The sequence below is a fragment of the Palaemon carinicauda genome, chromosome 21 (assembly GCF_036898095.1).
Source record: "Palaemon carinicauda isolate YSFRI2023 chromosome 21, ASM3689809v2, whole genome shotgun sequence".
Classification (NCBI taxonomy): domain Eukaryota; kingdom Metazoa; phylum Arthropoda; class Malacostraca; order Decapoda; family Palaemonidae; genus Palaemon; species Palaemon carinicauda.
Window position 1 is genome coordinate 36385800 of NC_090745.1, and position 7500 is coordinate 36393299.

At 34.4% G+C, this 7500-nt stretch overlaps 1 protein-coding gene across 1 annotated transcript in view; it reads right to left on the minus strand.

Moving 5' to 3' along the window:
* Positions 1-7406: 7406 nt before the first annotated feature.
* Positions 7407-7500, minus strand: part of LOC137614836 (reelin-like) — a 596609-nt gene continuing 596515 nt past the window's right edge. Inside the window, exon 54 of the mRNA XM_068344496.1 lies at positions 7407-7500. This exon is cut by the window's right edge and continues 568 nt beyond it. The gene's annotated coding sequence lies outside the window, so the exon portion shown is untranslated.

Consider the following 7500-nt stretch of genomic DNA (forward strand, 5'->3'; position numbering starts at 1 on the left):
CATGCATTTGACAAGACTGAGATTACCAAATAATTCCTCTTTGCTTAAGGGGTCAACTACCAAACTGTAACTGTTCAGTGGTTACTTTCCTCTTGGTAAGGGTAAAAGACATTTTATCTATGATAAACAGCTCTTAGGGGTGAAGGACACTCCAAATTAAACCATTGTTCTCTAGTCTTGAGTAGTGGCATAGGTCCTGTTCCATGATCTTTGGGTACACTTGGGCATACTATTCTATCTTATTTTTCTTCTTGTTATTTTTTGAAGTTTTTATAGTTTATATATGAAAGATATAATTTAATGCTGTTACTGTTCTTAAAATATTTTATCTTAATTGGTCATTGCTTCTCTTGTAGTTTATTTATCACCATGTTTCCTTTCCTCACTGGGATAATTTCCCCGGTTGGAGCCCTTGGGTTTATAGTATCCTCCTTTTCCAAGTAGGGTTGCAGCTTAGGTAGTAAAAATAATGATGATAATAATAGTATTAACAGTAATAATACTAATATGAACACACCTCCACCCCATTTTAAAACGATTTTCATTAATATAAGACAAAGTTATATCCACTCTGGTTTTGTAGAAATATACTCGATTGCAATACTGGATCATGTGATAAGTAAGGAATATATAAGATTGTGTGTGTGTGTGTGTGCGCGCGCGCGCGTGTGTTTGTGAGTAAACGCGGGTGCTTGTGTATGTTTGTTAAGGATATTAGGTGGTAAAGAATTGACATTTGTGGAACTAATTTTCATATACCCCTTAACATATGTCTTGAGTGATACGGATAGCATAAAACATCCACGTATCTTTCATTTCATATTCTAAAGTTAGTAAAATTATACGATAACGGAACATTATAAGTAATATGATAAGTTGGATAGCTATATTGACGAGGAATGAAGATGAAACTCTTCAATTTCTAAAATGAATAAAGTAAATGTATATTGATTATTGATTTTTTCCCTCATCAATAAAGTAAACCATGCACTACAATCGAATAAAATGAAATATATTGTTATTGTTATCATTAAAACCATAATTTTTAATATTGTTACTGATGCTCCAGTTGTTGTTATTATCAATATAATCAATGCAACAGTGATGTAATCTTGAAATCTTGGCGTACATTTTGCTACTTTTCCGTTAGAAGATAGTAGTGGTGTACGACGGCCCCCGGCTTTACTCGCCCTTCATAAGGCACTTTCAAATACCAACAGTACGGTGGAAACTGTCTTTAATAAAACACTTTACAGGACATGCGCGCTCGCCCCTAATCAGATGCAGGCAACGTTGTATTTACCTTTCAATAAGGTTATACCGGAAAAGTTATACCTCACTATTGTTAATATGGAAAGTTTCAATGGTGTTCTGAATAAGAATCCCATTTATTTCGGTCATAATAATCTTAAACACACCGGGGTCGCACTGAATGGTTCCACTTTCTACGACATAAACTCTCAATTCCCCAAAAATTATTCTCATCTTTACTACGAGAGATTAAAATCTTTAGGCTTAACTTATGATCACCAAATTCCTTATGATTGCCAAGAACGCGGTCGGGCGGTCATCGCGTTTAATTTCAAACCTGAAATTGCATTGATGGATATGCTCGAGGTAGAGAAAAATGGGGATTTGAGAATCCATTTAACGTTTGATACGCAAGTCACCGAGAATAGAATTATTTTATTGTTTGGAGAAACCCAGGGAGTGATAACCACTGATCAAACCCGAAATGTATATTGTGACGTCAGGGCGTAATCAATAAAATTTTTCCTACCGCTGTTTAACAGTGCAAAATGTCTGCGTTTCAAATGAATGTTTTTAGTGTAAAATTTTTCCCCACTAAATTCTGTTATTATTCACGCAATGTTATTTTGGATGTATGCTTCCTATAAAACTAAACTGTAATACGTTTTTTATTATCCATATATGTTAATATAAAAGAGAGAGCGAGAGAGAGAGAAAGCGAAAAGGCTTAAAACAAATGGACGGAGAGATGGGTACTTTTCCATAGGCTTACGTTGAAAGGAATGTGTGGCCTCTTTCCCATCAGCCCTGAAATGTAAATCAACCAGCTCTCCCCAAAATCACCGAGAGAGAGAGAGAGAGAGAGAGAGAGAGAGAGAGAGAGAGAGAGAGAGAGAGAGAGAGAGAGAGAGAGAGAGAGAGAGAGAGAGAGTTTACAATCTATAAGACAAATGGACACTCACATAGGCCTGGAATGTGCCCAGGGGCGTGAGTGCTTACAGCAACTCCTCGATTGCACCATGTTCGCACACAAGTGTGTGTCTTATTATATATATATATATATATATATATATATATATATATATATATATATATATATATATATATATATATATATATATATAAAGGATTAAATCCAATATTTGTTCCTCCACTTTTGACCAAACCTTGAACCGGGGGCATTTGCAAACGAGGCCAGTGAACCCTAGCATCATGCCTTGGGGGTGGGGGGGGGGGGGGGGGGGGGTTTGGAGGTGGGGGGGGGGGTTGGAGGTGGGGGGGGGGTTGGAGGTGGGGGCGGCCTTGGTAAACATAACCTCACGTTTAAATCCCCAAACTGAGTCGCAGAGGCAGCCCTATTCCCAAAACTGAGCATCATAGGCGGTCTCGCCTCAAAACTGAGTCGCCACGGCATGCACATCTCCAGAAACTGAGTCGCAGAGTCATGCACATCTCCAAAAACTGAGTCGCCATGGCCTGCATATCTCCAAAAAGTGAGCAAATGAGGAATATCTTCTACTACTGTTTTCTATTTCCAGGATATCCAGCTCATCAAACAATGAGTTGAGGGAATTAGCAAATATTCCCCATGCTTTTAGTCCCTCTTCATTATTATTCCATATGAAATCAAACTCTTTTGTTGTTCTTTGGACCATCTTTAATGCAGCCAATTCATTTGTTTGATGATCCTTATAAAAATGGGTACTTACCTGAAAAATCTTGGCATATATCAATACTCCTGCAATAACTTGGAATTTTGGTAAGCTGTTTTTGAATGAATTCCTTAATTGTTGCAGTGTGATCCAGCACACTAAGTAGTAACACTGGCCGTTGATGCTTTAAACCTCCATGTCCAAATTACAGAATCTAATGCTAAATCCTTATTAGGCTATCTAGTATTTTTCAATGTCTTCACTCTTTAAACAGACTTTTCCCCAAGATTATCGAGAACTTTTCCATAAATTAATTCGTTTGTAATTTTCTCGCATTAAAACAGTTGTTTCTTCGATCAAATCAAACACATTTTTAGATTCGAGACAACAAACAGTTGAATTTATCATCAAGAGGTTAAAGTGATTGGAATAGCGATGTGTAAAAGCAGAGGTTGATGCATCACTTTTAATTAGTGCATGTAAACAAACATATTTCCCAGACATTGGCTGCCTCATCATATGACCTACAATTATACTTCTAGGATGCAGACCTAATGAGCACAATGGTCTGGAAACATTTATATACAGACCTTTACCTGTTGATGATGAAGAATCACACATGTTAAACAATCTTTTTTTTTACCACTCCATCTTTGAGATACCTTACGAACACTGCTAACTGGTCTACAATTCCAACATCTCGTGTCGAGTCTCCTTTAACTCCATATTCTCCACTTCAATGACTTCCTTCCCTATGGTTTATTTTATTCGTGTCCCTATAATATTCATCAACTTATTGATAGTTGTTTTAGATAGCAGAGTTATCAATGATGCTCAGCCTTTGCTTCCTTTGCTTTTGCTTTCTGAAATTTCCTTCCGATTTATGCTAAGCACTCTTGTCTCATTCAAATGCTCTTTTAGTATGGAGTCATACATGCTAATCAATATTACTAGAGGTAAAAAGTTTCCGCTATTGCTGTTCTCCATGTCACTTTTATTGTATATTTTTGTATAATTTGGTATCTTTCTTAAAAAAGCAAAATTTATCTGGCTATATTTGACAGTTATTAATGAATACAAAAGAAACAGTCAAACCTTTGATACTATACACATAAACACACATCTACTCAGAATATTATCTTTTTTTCCATACACTGACAAAAACAGGCTATTTTTAAAGCTGATGTAATAACTTGAAGAATATCAGGACAAGAAAACCATACAAAAGCATTTTATGAAAGTTGAAAACATTCTTCTAGATTTGTCAATATTTTTGCCCCTAAGATGAAAGCATTTTTGTAGATTTGTCAATATTTTTGCTCTCTTTCTCTTTCTTTTTCGTACTCCTTTTTACTCAATAATTATTTTTGAAAGGGGCTCGGTTGATACTCACAAGGGAAGGTCTTGGTGGGAAATTCCTTCCCACCCCGGCCCAGTCCGACACTGGATTATACAATAGTAAATTTACATGATGGTGTTCAAGTTGGTGGAAATGTAAAACGTCATGTTGATCAATTGCAGCCATCAGATAAAAATCCAATAGATCATTCAAATATTAGAGGGAAAATTTTACGTAGTTAGAGTAGATGAATCTAATGTTAACCAAGATGTTCAAACATTAAGTGTAGAATCAGAATCTATTCATGCACCAGTTTAGGATGAAGTTAGAGTACTTCCCTATAGGATGAATAGAGGGAAGCTACCTAAGAAATTATATTTGTAATTCTTTTTACAATGTCGAGATAAGGGGGAGGAGGCTATTATGTATTAAGTGTAATTTGTACTGTAATACAATAAACGCTACATGTATTGAAAGTAATGTTATATCATATTTCACTAATAGAACCTGTTTTGAATTTAACTATAAGTGTTGTCGCGTATATTCTAGAGTACTGATTCCTGTAAAAGTTACCTCAAAGATGGGATATGATTCTTCTTATTTTTGTACTGCCTATGAGATTAGAATCTTTTATAGTGATGCTCATTTGTTATTTTCGTATCATTTATTGTTTAAATGACGCCAATCAGAGTAGAAGCGCCATAGAGCTCGCCATCGGCAGTCGCAGTAATGAAGGTAATAGAAATAAAGAGAATTTATAATACAGCGAACTTCTTTATTAGCAACCAGGCTCGGCAACGTAGGATGAGATACATCACACCAATAAACTCATATCGTATTGCAGGTAAGACCCAGAGCAGATTAGTTAATAGAATCATATATGAATAAACTACCATAAGAATCATCACATACATAGGGGTATTTATTCAGCCATGAGTTATTTCATTTTCCCAATTCTTAGCGCTAATATCTCTGGTGTTAAGTTGAGTTAAGTCCCCAAAAGTGGTTTGTGGCTTAGGCGAAAAATCTCTTTGCATCTTGGTCGGACTGAAAGGGTTAAAAATTTTCTTTAAGGTGACATTAATTACAATTCTATTTTCTGTAAAATATCTAAATTATTATCTGTTAATTTTCATATAGCAAAAGAATATTCCAAAGTGAAAAGTGGGAAGGATTCATTTGTATTTTTTTAAATCTGGCCAAATAGAAAGCTTCTATTACTTTCAACATTCTTTCACAGTATGATGTCGACACCTTTTTTCCAATGTAAGCAGAGTTTTATTTTTTTTTTCAGGCTCTTCAACATGCTTGATGGTAGTCGAGGTATTATGTGAATTGCTCACTCCTTTCTTTTATGAGTAGGTACATTTGCAGCCTCTTGTGAAAAAAAAAAAGATTCTTATTTATTATTTTCATATCCAGGCAACTGTTCTTTTATTAGTTTGTAATGAAGGGTGAGGGGAGGTGCTCTACACATAGGTAATAGTGCCACACTGATATATCCAAGACTGAGATACCTAATCACAATACCTATAGTTGGATCCCATGTAATCATTACATCTCCTTCTCAGTCTATATAAAGTGTATCGACCGAACAAGGTGTTACAATATTGGCAAAATTAAAAAAAAGGAGTATCTTTCTGGTCTGCAGATAGGTTTTGTGTAAGTGTCACGTAGCACATAAATATCAGGGGAGCCTTGGAATTATTAGTTGGATTAATGACTGAATGATTGATGCATTCAACTGAGTTCCAATAGGAGAAGAAACATCTAACAGTGCGCGGCTTCCCAGGGATAAACAAGCTTAATTTCAAAATCTATATCCCTCTCAAGGGTGAAGTCTATATCACTGTTCCAAGTTATTAATACTCCTTTTGTCCTTCTGGTATTTATATTTTATCAACCTTGAATGGCTTCAAAATAAGGATATTATTCATTGTTGTCAAAGATTGAAAAAATAACCATAAGAACTAAGCGAAAAGCCACCACCTGTGCTAGTCAAGTGTTAGATGGATCAGTAGAAAACGGTAATTGTGACTAAACAATAGAATGAAAACAAAAGGATAAAAAAAGGAATGCTGCATCAAATCCATTTCACAGACCATTTTTCCGCTAATGACACTAGCATACCGAAGCACCTAAACATATTACGTGCCTATAAAGGAGGCACAAGTATAAGCAGAAAATAGAAATTTAGTTGGCAGAAGTATTACAAAAATGTAATCTGCTTTCTTCAACCTGGATAACCTTCAAGGGGTTTCCAAAGGAATAACTATCATTCTCATGGCATATGGTGTGACTATTGCCATCCCTACAAATAAGCACCTAACGGGATTGAATATGCGACATTTCATCAAAGTTTCACCATTACCTTTGAACAGGTATAATGGTCTGAGTAATAACTTCTATCTATCTGGAGAGAATATGTTCATGGTTTTGGGAAAAATCTCCCTTAATGACGTTAAAATAAAATGAAGGGAAACAGAAATGAGTAGAATAGAGCATATGTCAAGACAGTCCTCTCATCTAGCAAAGATTCTAGTGCGAGACACATGTGTTCTCTTTTGCACACCTCATGTAATGATGGAACCAATTCACACTGAGTAGGTAGCAAAAAGACTTCCAGTTGCAATCTCATTTTCCAATAAGAAAATTACCATTAGTTTTAGTGATAAAGGATTTTTTTTATGACAACACGGTTTACTTATAAAGGAGTTTATTAAATATGCACTGAAACACAAATTACATGATCGTGATATATTTCATCATAACTGAAGCTACAGTTAAAAGGCCAAGTGATATATTCTAAATTTGCTAAATTATCTATAGTAATATTTTTTTATTTCTTGCAAACCTATAAATACATGTAAATATTTAAAAAAAGCGGTTCATGAACGAACATATATATCATTATCATTATATTTCTTTCGAATATCAAGCCGCAGAGGCCTCTTAAGAATTCACTTTACCTTTGGAATATATTTTATTCACAGAAGATATATATATATATACATATACACACACACACATATATATATATATATATATATATATATATATATATATATATATATATATATATACATGTATATATATATATATATATATATATATATATATATATATATATATATATATATATATATATATATATATATATATACATGTATATATATATGATAATTGCATAAAATTTTGTCAGGGTTCGAATCTATGCCTTTTGGATTATTATAAAGAAGTAACAGAATACTGAGTTAT